The sequence below is a fragment of the Arachis hypogaea genome, chromosome 15, assembly GCF_003086295.3.
Source record: "Arachis hypogaea cultivar Tifrunner chromosome 15, arahy.Tifrunner.gnm2.J5K5, whole genome shotgun sequence".
Lineage (NCBI taxonomy): Eukaryota > Viridiplantae > Streptophyta > Magnoliopsida > Fabales > Fabaceae > Arachis > Arachis hypogaea.
The window spans coordinates 115,969,605-115,983,102 of NC_092050.1; the positions used below are offsets into that span (position 1 = coordinate 115,969,605).

General features: G+C 36.0%; 1 non-coding gene across 1 annotated transcript; it reads right to left on the reverse strand.

Moving 5' to 3' along the window:
- Positions 1–1,614: 1,614 nt before the first annotated feature.
- LOC112753855 (small nucleolar RNA R71) lies at positions 1,615–1,722 on the reverse strand. Its single transcript, XR_003178218.1, has one exon. It is a non-coding gene; the product is annotated as a small nucleolar RNA R71 (small nucleolar RNA).
- Positions 1,723–13,498: the final 11,776 nt, after the last annotated feature.

Genomic DNA, 13,498 nt, shown 5'->3' on the forward strand with positions numbered 1-13,498 from the left:
ACTTGATGTTCATCACGATCTTCAAAGTGTTCTTGGTGTTCATCTTTGCATTCAAAGTGTTCTTGCATGTTTCCTTTGTTTTGATCCAAAATTTTTATGTCTTGAGTCTTTTTGATGTTTTTCTCTTTCCTTATTAAAATTCAAAAATAAAAAAATATCTTTTCCTTATTTTACTCCTAATTTTCGAAAATTGCATTGAATTAGTCAAAGATTTTCAAAATCATATTTTTTTTAGAGTCAAATCAAATTTTCAATTTAAAAATTCTATCTTTTTCAAAAATCAAATCTTATTCAATTTTTCCTTCATATTTTCGAAAACTTTATGATTGATTTTCAAAAATCTTTTTCTTATTTTGTTTCATAATTTCAAAATCTTTACTAACAATTAATGTGATTGATTCAAAAATTTTTAAGTTTGTTACTTGCCTAGTAAGAAAGGTTCAATCTTTAAATTTTAAAATCATATCTTTTTGTTTCTTATTAGTCAAGTAATTAACTTTAATTTTCAAAATCAAATCTTTTTAAATTTCTTTTTCAAATCTTTTTCAAAATAAGTTTCAATCACATCTTTTTCAAAATCAATTTCAAAATCTTTTCTAACTTCCTATCTTTTCAAAATTTGATTTTCAAATCTTTTTCAATTAATCACTTAACTTTTTGTTTGATTTTAAAAGTTTACTATTTCAATCATATCTTTTTCAAAACTACGTAACTAATTCTCTCTCTAATTTTCGAAAATCACCTTCCTCTTTTTCAAAATTCCTTTTTAATTAACTAATTGTTTTAAATTTCAATTTAAATTAGTTTCATTTTTCCTTTTTTTTTAATTTTTGAATTCTAACCTTAATTTTAAATTAAAAACAAAAAATATTTTTATTTTAATTTATTTAATTTTCAAAAATTCTTTTCTCTCACCTCCTTCTAATTATTCATTTATCTACTAACACTTTTCTTTCTTAAAAATTCGAACCCCCTCCCTTTTTCTGTGTTCGAATTTCTTTTCTTCTTCTACTCACATAAGAGAATCTCTATCCTGTGACATAGAGAATTTCATATTTTCTTTCCTGTTCTCTTCTTTTTCATATGAGCAGGAACAAGGATAAGAACATTCTTGTTGAAGCTGATCCGGAACCTGAAAGGACTTTGAAGAGGAAGCTAAGAGAAGCTAAAACACAACACTCTAAAGAGGACTTTACAGAAATTTTCGAAAAAGAAGGAGACATGGCCGAAAATAATAACAATGCAAGGAAGATGCTTGGTGACTTTACTACACCAAATTCCAATTTACATGGAAGAAGCATCTCAATCCCTACCATTGGAGCAAACAATTTTGAGCTGAAACCTCAATTAGTTTCTTTGATGCAACAGAATTGCAAGTTTTATGGACTTCCATCAGAAGATCCTTTTCAGTTCTTAACTGAATTCTTGCAGATCTGTGATACTGTTAAGACCAATGGGGTTGATTTCGAGGTTTACAGGCTTATGCTTTTCCTGTTTGCTGTAAGAGACAGAGCTAGAATATGGTTGGACTCTCAACCTAAAGACAGCCTAAACTCTTGGGATAAGCTGGTCACGACTTTCTTAGACAAGTTCTTTCCTCCTCAAAAGCTTAGAAAGCTTAGAGTGGATGTTCAAACCTTAAGACAAAAGGAAGGTGAATCCCTCTATGAAGCTTGGGAGAGATACAAGGAACTGACCAAAAAGTGTCCTTCTGACATGCTTTCAGAATGGACCATCCTGGATATATTCTATGATAGTCTGTCTGAATTATCAAAGATGTTATTGGACCATTCTGCAGGTGGATCCATTCACCTAAAGAAAACGCCTGCAGAAGCTCAAGAACTCATTGACATGGTTGCAAATAACCAGTTTATGTACACTTATGAAAGGAATCCTGTGAGTAATGGGATGCCTCAGAGGAAGGTAGTTCTTGAAATTGATAGTCTGAATGCCATATTAGCTCAGAACAAAATATTGACTCAACAAGTCAATATGATCTCTCAGAGTCTGAATGGATTGAAGGAATCATCCAATAGTACTAAAGAGGCATCTTCTGAAGAAGAAGCTTATGATCCTGAGAACCCTGTAATAGCAGAGGTGAATTACATGGGTGAACCCTATGGAAACACCTATAATCCCTCATGGAGAAATCATTCAAATTTCTCATGGAAGGATCAACAAAAGCCTCAACAAGGCTTTAATAATGGTGGAAGAAACAGGTTTAGCAATAACAAGCCTTTTCCATCATCCACTCAGCAACAGACAAAGAATTCTGAGCAGAATCCATCTAGCTTAGCAAATATAGTCTCTGATCTATCTAAGGCTACTGTAAGTTTCATGAATGAAACAAGGTCTTCCATTAGGAATTTGGAGGTACAAGTGGGCCAACTGAGTAAAAGAGTCATTGAAATCCCTCCAAGTACTCTCCCAAGCAATACAGAAGAAAATCCAAAAAGAGAGTGCAAGGCCATAGCGTTACATGATGTGGCCGAACCCAAAGAGGAGGAGGAGAACGTGAATCCTAGTGAGGAAGACCTCCTGAGACGTTCAGTGACCAATAAGGAGTATCCCTTTGAGGAACCAAAGGAATCTGAGGCTCATCTAGAGACTATAGAGATTCCATTGAACCTCCTTCTGCCCTTCATGAGCTCTGATGAGTATTCTTCCTCTGAAGAGGATGAAGACATTACTGAAGAGCAAGTTGCTAAATACCTTGGTGCAATCATGAAGCTGAATGCCAAATTATTTGGTAATGAGACTTGGGAAGATGAACCTCCCTTACTCACCAATGAACTGAATGCATTGGATAGGCAGAAATTACCTCAAAAGAAACAGGATCCTGGCAAATTCTTAATACCCTGTACCATAGGCACCATGACCTTTGAGAAGGCTCTGTGTGATCTGGGGTCAGGAATAAACTTAATGACACTCTCTGTAATGGAGAAACTTGTGATATTTGAGGTGCAAGCTGCCAGAATCTCATTAGAGATGGCAGACAACTCAAGAAAACAGGCTTATGGACAAGTAGAGGATGTGTTAGTAAAGGTTGAAGGCCTTTACATCTCTGCTGATTTCATAATCCTAGACACTGGGAAGGATGAGGATGAATCTATCATCCTTGGAAGACCCTTCCTAGTCACAGCAAGAGCTGTGATTGATGTGGACAGAGGAGAGTTGGTCCTTCAACTGAATGAAGACAACCTTGTGTTTAAGACTCAAGGATCTCCTTCTGTAACCATGGAGAGGAAGCATGAAAAGCTTCTCTCACTGCAGAGTCAACCAAAGCCTCCACAGTCAAACTCTAAGTTTGGTGTTGGGAGGTTCCAAACTTGCTCTGATTACCTATGAGGCTCCATGAGAGCTCACTGTCAAGCTATTGACATTAAAGAAGCACTTGTTGGCAGGCAACCCAATGTTATTTAATTATATTTAATTTTATTTTTATGTTTATTTTGTGTTTTATTAGGTTGATGATCATGTGGAGTCACAAAAACTACTGAAAAATCAAAAATAGAATGAAAAATAGCATTAAAAACAACACACCCTGGAGGAGAGCAGTCTGGCGTTTAAACGCCAGAAACAAGCATCTGTCTAACGTTTAATGCCAGAAACAAGCATCTTCCTGGCGTTAAACACCAGAAACAGGCTACGTTTGGGCGTTTAACGCCAGAAACAAGCAGCAGTCTGGCGTTAAACGCCAGGATTGCACAGCAAGGGCGTTTTACACGCCTAATTGGAGCAGGGATGTTAAGTCCTTGACCCCACTGGATTTGTGGACCCCACAGGATCCCTACCACTTCTTCTCTCATCTTCACACCTTTTCATAACATTCTTCCTCAATTAACCTCCACCAATCACCTCCATTACTCCTCCAAAATCATCATACAACCCACCTACACCCACCCACTTAAATTCAAACCATCACTCCTTCCTTTTCACACATCATAACCACCTAAAACCCCCTTGACCGAACCATTCACACACCTCCATCTCCTCTATTTTCTTCTTCTTCTTCTCACTTCTTTCTTCTTTTGCTCGAGGACGAGCAAACCTTCTAAGTTTGGTGTGGTAAAAGCATTGCTTTTTGTTTTTCCATAACCATCTAGGGCACCTAAGGCCAGAGACATCCTCATTAAAGAGGACAAGCCCATCACCAAGAAAAGGATGGAGCAAACAAGAGATCATGGACCTCAACAAGAGCATGAGGAAATTCCTCATCATGAAATCCCTGAGATGCCTCAGGGGATGCACCTTCCTCCACAAAACTATTGGGAGCAAATCAACACCTCCTTAGGAGAATTAAGTTCCAACATGGGACAACTAAAGGTGGAGCATCAAGAGCACTCCATCATCCTTCATGAAATAAGAGAAGATCAAAGAGCTATGAGGGAGGAGCAACAAAGGCAAGGAAGAGACATAGAGGAGCTCAAAAGCACCATTGGTTCTTCAAGAAGAGGAAGACGCCACCCTCACTAAGGTGGATTCATTCTTTAATCTCCTTGTTCTTATTTTCCTGTTTTTCGTTTACTATGCCATATATTTTATTTATGTTTGTGTCTTTACTATATGATCATTAGTGTTTAAGTGTCTATGTCTTAAAGCTATGAATATCTTATGACTCCATCACCTCTCTTAAATGAAAACTGTTTTAAAAACAAAAGAACAAGAAGTACAGGGTTTCGAATTCATCCTTGAAATTAGTTTAATTATTTTCATGTGGTGACAATACTTTTTGTTTTCTGAATGAATGCTTGAACAGTGCATGTGCCTTTTGAAGTTGATGTTTATGAATGTTAAATATGTTGGCTCTTGAAAGAATGATGAAAAGGAGAAATGTTATTTGATGATCTGAAAAATCATAAAAATGATTCTTGAAGCAAGAAAAAGCAGTGAATACAAAAGCTTGCAGAAAAAAAAAGAGAAAAGAAAAATGGCGAAAAAAAAAAAGAAAAATCAAGCAGAAAAAGCCAAAAGCTCTTTAAACCAAAAGGCAAGAGCAAAAAAGCCAATAGCCCTTAAAACCAAAAGGCAAGGGTTATAGAAAGGATCCAAGGCTTTGAGCATCAGTGGATAGGAGGGCCTAAAGGAATAAAATCCTGTCCTAAGCGGCTGAACCAAGCTTCCCTAACCATGTGCTTGTGGCGTGAAGGTGTCAAGTGAAAACTTGAGACTGAGCGGTTAAAGTCAAGGTTCAAAGCAAAAGAAGAGTGTGCTTAAGAACCTTAGACAACTCTAATTGGGACTTTAGCAAAGCTGAGTCACAATCTGAAAAGGTTCACCCAATTATGTGTCTGTGGCATTTATGTATCCGGTGGTAATACTGGAAAACAAAGTGCTTAGGGCCACGGCCAAGACTCATAAAGTAGCTGTGTTCAAGAATCAACATACTGAACTAGGAGAATCAATAACACTATCTGAATTATGTGTTCCTATAGATGCCAATCATTCTGAACTTCAATGGATGAAGTGAGATGCCAAAACTATTCAAGAGGCAAAAAGCTACAAGTCCCGCTCATCTGATTGGAGCTAAGTATCATTGATATTTTGGAATTTATAGTATATTCTCTTCTTTTTATCCTATTTGATTTTCAGTTGCTTGGGGACAAGCAATAATTTAAGTTTGGTGTTGTGATGAGCGGATAATTTATACGCTTTTTGGCATTGTTTTTACATAGTTTTTAGAATGATTTAGTTAGTTTTTAGTATATTTTTATTAGTTTTTAAATAAAATTCACATTTCTGGACTTTACTATGAGTTTGTGTGTTTTTCTATGATTTCAGGTAATTTCTGGCTGAAATTGAGGGACTTAAGCAAAAATCAGATTCAGAGGTTAAAGAAGGACTGCAGATGCTGCTGGATTCTGACCTCCCTGCACTCAAAGTGGATTTTCTGGAGCTACAGAACTCCAAATGGCGCGCTTTCAATTGCGTTGGAAAGTAGACATCTAGAGCTTTTCCTGAGTTTAGAGGATACAAACTGGCGTTCAATGCCAGTTCTATGTTGCATTCTGGAGTTAAACGCCAGAAACAGGTTGCAAAGTGGAGTTAAACGCCAGAAACAGGTTACAAACTGGCGTTCAACTCCAAGAGAAGCCTCTACACGTGTAAATCTCAATGCTCAGCCCAAGCACACACCAAGTGGGCCCCAGAAGTGGATTTCTGCATCATTTACTCATTTCTGTAAACCCTAGTAACTAGTTTAGTATAAGTAGAATTTTTTACTATTGTATTTACATCTTTGGATTATCTTTTGATCCTTTGATCATGTTTAGGGGGATGGCCTCTCGGCCATGCCTGGACCATTATCACTTATGTATTTTCAACGGTAGAGTTTCTACACACCATAGATTAAGGTGTGGAGCTCTGCTGTTCCTCATGAATTAATACAAAGTAATATCGTTTTTCTATTCAATTCAAGCTTATTCCAATTCTAAGATATTCATTCGCACCTCAATATGAATGTGATGATCGTGATAGCCATTATCATTCCCAACCTATGAATGCGTGCCTGACAACCACTTCTGTTTTACCTTAGATTGAATGAGTATCTCTGGGATTCCTTAATCAGAATCTTCGTGGTATAAATTAGAATCCATGGACGGCCATTCTTGAGATCCGAAAAGTCTAAACCTTGTCTGTGGTATTCCGAGTAGGATCTGGGAAGGGATGGCTGCGACGAGCTTCAAACTCGCGAGTGCTGGGCGTAGTGACTGACGCAAAAGGATCAATGGATCCTATTCCAGTATGATCAAGAACCGACAGATGATTAGCCATGCAGTGACAGCGCATTGGACCATTTTCACTGAGAGGACAGGATGTAGCCATTGACAACGGTGATGCCTAACATACAGCTTGCCATAGAAAGGAGTATGAATGATTGAATGAAGATAATAGGAAAGCAGAGGTTCAGGAGGAACAAGCATCTTCATACGTTTATCTGAAATTCTCACCAATGAATTACATAAGTATCTCTATCTTTAAATTTATGTTTTATTTATCTTTTAATTATTAAATCTCCATAATCAATTGAATCCGTCTGACTGAGATTTACAAGGTGACCATAGCTTGCTTCAAGCCGATAATCTCCATGGGATCGACCCTTACTCACGTAAGGTTTATTACTTGGACGACCCAGTGCACTTGCTGGTTAGTTGTGCGAAGTTGTGATGAAGAACTAAGATTATGAACGTGCGTATTGAGTTTTTAGCGCCGTTACCAAGGAATGGAACCGTCACGATTTCTGTGCACCAGTGCTATGTGAGCAAGAGGTCGGAAAGAATAAGGCTTCTAAGAAGAAGAACGATTTTTTTTTAGATTTTCTCCTTTTCTAACTTTCGAATTCTGGACAAATGCCAAGTATGTAGTGGTGGCTAATTTTTCAATTTGAAAAGCTACAACACTTTCAAATTATCAGTCCATTACTACTCAATTGCCAGCAACTCATAATGACATAAACAATGAGCCCAATTTTTTTTTAAAAAATATAGTCATCCAAAAAGGGTTTAAATATCAAAAGATAATAGCAATAATAAGTCAACACCTTCATGCATAAGATGATTAAATGAAAAACTTAAACAATGAGCCCAAAATGCCTTAGCCAGATGATGTAAAGCTAACCGATCATTTATATAAAATCTCTTATCTATCTGCAAGACAAAACTAGAGACAAATAATTAGACCAAAAAAATTAATTTAAATAAGAAAACAAATAATTTCTAGAGTAACTCTAAGCTTGTAAAATCTCTCTTCAACCAAAGGTTTGGTAAAAATATCAGTTAATTGATCTTTAGATTTAACAAATTAAAAAATGTCAATATTTCTAGGTGGACATGTTTTCTAATATAATGGTATTTAACTTCAATGTATTTTGTTGTAGAGTGCAAACAGGATTTTTAAAAATGTTAATGGTACTTATATTGTCACACATTAAAGGAATATTGGAAGCATTCAACTTGTAGTCAGCTAATTGAATTTTTAACCAAAGAACTTGAAATCAAGAAAGAGAGGCAATAATATACTTATCCTTTGCAGCGGGCAACAGCACTATTCCTTGTTTCTTACTGGTCAACACATTGAGAGCATTACCAATAGTGCAGAAAATATCACTGGTTCTTCTCTTATATACTCTATCACTTGCAAAATCAGCATCCGAATAACCAACCAAATTGATATATTTTGATTTAGGATACCACAACTCATAATATGTAGTGCTAAGGATATATCGAATGATTCTCCTTATTGTACTCAAATGGGATTCTTTAGGTTAGAATTGAAATGTGAACATAGTCCCATGATGAAGATTATGTCAGTTCTTAAGGCTTAGAGCTTCCTCAATGTTATTAGGCTCAATAGTTAAAATGACAGCCAAATTACTTTAATCTAGATTTTTCAATGTTGATTTTGTAACTCTTCCTAATGATAGATTTCCAATAATAAATTCAAGTAGATAATTCTTATGGAATATCTATTCTCTGGGTTTCGTCTACTAGGCACTAGCTGTACCAGAATCTAAGGCTTCAATGTTTCCTTAAGTTGGACTTCAGCAGAAGCAGGGGATGAAATAGAATTGTCTCCTACAGGATTGTCTTTTGCAAAATTATCTGGCTTAGGTTGTAGTCATCCTGTCTTTTCTTGATTGTTTGATGAATTAGTTGTCATTCCGTTAAGATCTTCTGTGATTTCATATATTGCAATAATTTTGTCCTTTCAATCATCTCCAAAAGTTACAAATTCTCCATCATACTTATTGACGTTGACGAAGAAAGTTGACTTTTCTATCAATTGCCTTGGACATTTAACATTAAGATACCCACTTTTTCTTTTTTTCTTTTGGATGTAAGGCAAACTTGCATCGTCTTTTATGAAGGTTTTGATATCCAAATTTATTTGGATCCTTTTATGTTAATTCTTCTTGGTTGTCCAAAAGTATTAGAATCATGAACAATTTTATATAGTTTATCACCCAGTAATTTTTCAAAAATAAAGCATTGAGGGCTTGAATGACCATATCTATTAAACTTGTAACAACAATTTCTCTTTTCTGATTTTTTAGTGTTATATGAGGTTTGAGACCTTTGAGATTTGGAAGTGAAAATATTAGATTTTTTGTTATTAGTTTTAAAAATTATAGCACTTCCTTCACAATAACTAAGACCAGTTTTTTCATAAGATGGTATTTGATAAGCTATTAATTTGTCTAAGTTATTAAAAATTTAAACAAATTTAGTTAAATCATGATTAAGACTTTTAATCCTCTCATGTAATATCTCATTTTCAATAGTAAAATCCTCTAAAAAAAACCGAATGCCTTTCTTTAAATGTTTCAAGTTTAGATTTTAAAGGCTTATTTTCAGGAGGGTGTACAACCTCCAAGGCATATCATGATTGAAGACTTGGAAGAGGTTAATCAAGAGATGGAGATTAAAGAAGAAGAAGCACAACCTCCCATGAACTTGGTAAGCAAAGAAGAAGAGATTGAATTGGAAGAAAGCTACCAAGAGGAAGAGGTTGAAATTGAAGAAGCTTACAAAGAGGTGGAAGCTATCAAGAAAGAACACACAGGAGTGGAGCTTGAAATCCCCTTGCCAAAGTTGTTGGAGACCCCTCCACCTAAGTTGCCATCATCCTTCACAACATTCAAGTGGGTAAAATTCATATCCCTTAGCTTTCTCATTCCACTTGAATATGGTTTACTTGAGACAGATAGTCAGCTTAAAGCTCTTTGTGACTTTAAGAGCAAGAGGGAGATGGTTAGTGGTTGGCAACACAATCCTAGGTTCCTTGTGGTTGGAAGCTCGAAATCTAAATGCAAGGGTTGGTGTAGAGCTCGAATGAATGGGTCTAGGAAGCTGTTTGGATGCCGTAATGAGAATTCGGATTGCTTACCACCCAGATGGAATCATCATGTTCCACTTGAAGATGGGTGCAGAAACAAGATTTGGGATCCAGGCATACATGAGGATTAAATTTGGGAGCTCAAAACTTGTGAAGAACTCCATTAAGGCTTGAGAAATTTACTTGGTATTGATAGAGCTTATTGGAAGTCCAAGCATTGGTGGAAGTTTCAAGACGAGTTCAAGCACAAGCTACCATGACAAGGAGCTCACCAAATGTCCAACTTAAGGACTTTAACTAAAAGTGCTAGGTGGGAGACAACCCACCATGGTATGATTGTTCTTTTTCTATCTTAGTTTTATTTTATTTTGTTTTATTTTTAGTTCTATTTTATTTTATTTTTCTTAGTGTTCATTCATAGTGCCTGCATCAGTATTTGCATTCTGCATTCTGCATACTGCATAAAAAAAACACGCGACGTGTCAGCGTCGCTGACGCGGCCGCGTCAATTTGAAAAATAGCAGCCCACGCGTCTGCGTCACCCACGCAAACGCGTGCCCCTAAAATCAAAGTAAAAGAGGTGTATGGCAGCAAGTTATGATGGAGCTGGGCTGGAATGATGCTAGAAGCACAAGCCCTACCACGCGAACGTGTGCCCCATGCGTCCGCATCATTTTCAAAAAATGGCCATTCACGCGATCGTGTCAAGCACGCGAACGCGTCACCCAGATTTTTGGCAAAATGTATTTAAAACAGAGAGTTGCGCGAACGCGAGGCTGCACTCGCGCCACTAGCATAAATCAAGTCACGCGAACGCGTGCTCCACGCGTCCACGTCGCTTGCGCCGCACAACTTATCCAGATCACCACCACTTATCTTATCTTTTCTTTTCTAATCCTAATTTCTTCTATCTTTTCTTCTTTCTTCTTTCTTTCTTACTTACTTCTTCTTCATCTCTTTAACTTCTCATCCTTCTTCGCTTTCATTCTATTTTACTTAATTTATCTGCATACTTTCATTCACTGCATTTTAATTTTGTGCATATTTTTATTTTTTTCTAAATTTATTATTTTTTCGTTGGTGTTAAATTTTCTTATTTAACTGTTGCATCTTCTCTTGAATTATCCGGTGCTTCATGACTTGTTTTATTCTGATTGGGTGTTATTATTCATAAGTCAATACTAATTTTTATGATACTTGTATTCCATTGCATTGCTATGCACTTACACTATCTTTCATCAGCCAATCTCTCTCTCCCATTGTTGCAAATTTTGCACCACTGGTATGCCATGTGCTTCTATTATTTTCTCACTTACATGTTGTAGCTACCATGTAATTGAGACCCCCATTATTTAGCATTAACCCACCCATACTTTATTTATTTTCTTTTCTTTATTCCTGGGTTACTCTTCTTCTTTTTTCTCTTCTTTCAGGATAGCCACCAAAGAAGGGAAACGAAAAACCTTTACATGGGCAACAAACAAGTTCCATCTGCACAATCTTTGGAGAAAAGCATCAGTTGTATCAGCCCGTCTACTTGCACATCTTAACATGCACCGAGGACGGTTCAATCTTTAAGTGTGGGGAGGTCGATACCGACTTCCAGGGGTTAGTAATTTTCTTCTCAACACCAATGTTTTATTTTCTTTGTTTGTTCATTATTGTATTTGCATATTTGATTGCATGTTTGTTTGATTTTATGCATTTAGTTACTACTTGGTTGAAGTAATATTTTCTTTTTCAAGAAATTTTTATAGTATATCACTAATTTAAATTGAAAATTTTTTGTTAAATTTGTTTGAAGATGTATTTGGAACATAGTTTAAAAAGCTAAGAACACACAACTCGTAAGATTTTGAGCCTAATTACATGGTTACACTATTTAAACCATGAATTTTGTTCTTGTGTATTTTCTTCCCTATGATTGCAATCTTTGCTTTGTTCCATTCTATATGTCCACTATTTAGTGTATTTACATGCTTGCATATGATTGAGGCCATTACTTGTTTTAGCTCACTTCTCCCAAATAAGCCTACCCTTTTATGTCACCCTTGTTAGCCACTTTGAGCCTTTTAATCCCATTTATTCTATATTTTACCACATCACTAGCCTTAAGCAGAAAAACAATTAAATATCCCAATTGAATCTTTGGTTAGCTTAAGATAGTGTGTTAACTAAGTGTGGAGAAACTGTGGAAACTTGGGTTGATGAAAGTGTATAGTGTTTCATTGAAAAAATATTAGGAATTTGGATACCTACTCATGTGAGACCAGAAAAATTAAAAATCCATGTGCATTGATAAGTTATATTTATTTTTCATTTAAAAAAAAAGAGATAAAAAAAATCAAAAAAATTATTCAATAAATAAGTAAATAAATAAGGGGACAAAATTACCCCAATGCTAAGTTAAGTTAAGGAAAAAATCAATGCATATGTGATAAAATTAAAGAAAAGTTGATACATGAGTATGATATGCAAAAATGGAAATTTTGGGTAGCTAGGCATGATTTTAGAAGTACATAGAATGTGTGTATAAGTGAAGAGTTTAGGTTAATTAAAGATTCATATTATAGCTCACTTGACCATACATATATCCTCACCCTTACCTTAGCCCTATTACAACCCTGGGAAGACCTCATGATGTTTGCATTGGTATACTAAATATTTGTTGATTGGTTAGATGAAGAATAAAGTTTTAGAAAGCATAACTAGAGAAGAGTAGAGTGATTAACCCCATACACTTGAGTGATTAGAGTGCATATACACCATCAGTGAGGGCCCATCGCTTGATTCTATGTTCCCTGCTTTCATGAGCTGTCTTCTTACAAGTTTACTTGTCTTTTATTGTATGATTTGAATTAGTGGAATCTGATTTATGTTTGTCTTGGAAAATTTGTTTACTTTTAATCAAGTAGGAAAAAGCATTCTACATGTAGTTGCATTCATATAGATAGGTTGCATTTCATACATTCTACCATTATTCTTCACCCCTTTATAGCTTCTCTTGAGCTTAGCATGAGGACATGCTAATATTTAAGTGTGGGGAAGTTGATAAACCACTATTTCATGGTTTATCTTGTGCTCAATTGAGTGGTTTTTATCAACTCTTTACCCACTTATTCATACTAATCGCATGTTTTACATTTTCCTTCCTGATTTTGTGCTATGATTGAAAACATGTTTCTTTGGTCTTAAATTAGCTAATTATTAATCTTCTCTTATTACCATTCGATGCCTTGATATGTGTGTTAAGTGTTTTAAGAGATTATAGGGCATGAATGGCTTAGAGGATGGAAAGGAAGCATGCAAAAGTGGAAGGAATACAAGAAACTGAAGGAACTGCTAAAGCTGTCCAACCTGACCTCTTGGTACTAAATCGACCATAACTTGAGCTACAGAGGTCCAAATGACACGGTTCAAGTTGCATTGGAAAGCTAACATCTGGGACTTTGCAACGATATATAATTTGCCATAGCTGCTTCGAAGCCAGGTGACGCGAATGCGTGGATCACGCGGACGCATGACCTGGCAAAACCTCAATCCGCGCGAACGCGTGGACGACGCTTTTGCGTGACTTTGCGGCGACCTGTACGTACCAGAAATTGCTGGGGGCAATTTCAGAATAGTTTCTAACCCAGTTTTCAGCCCAGAAAATACATATTAG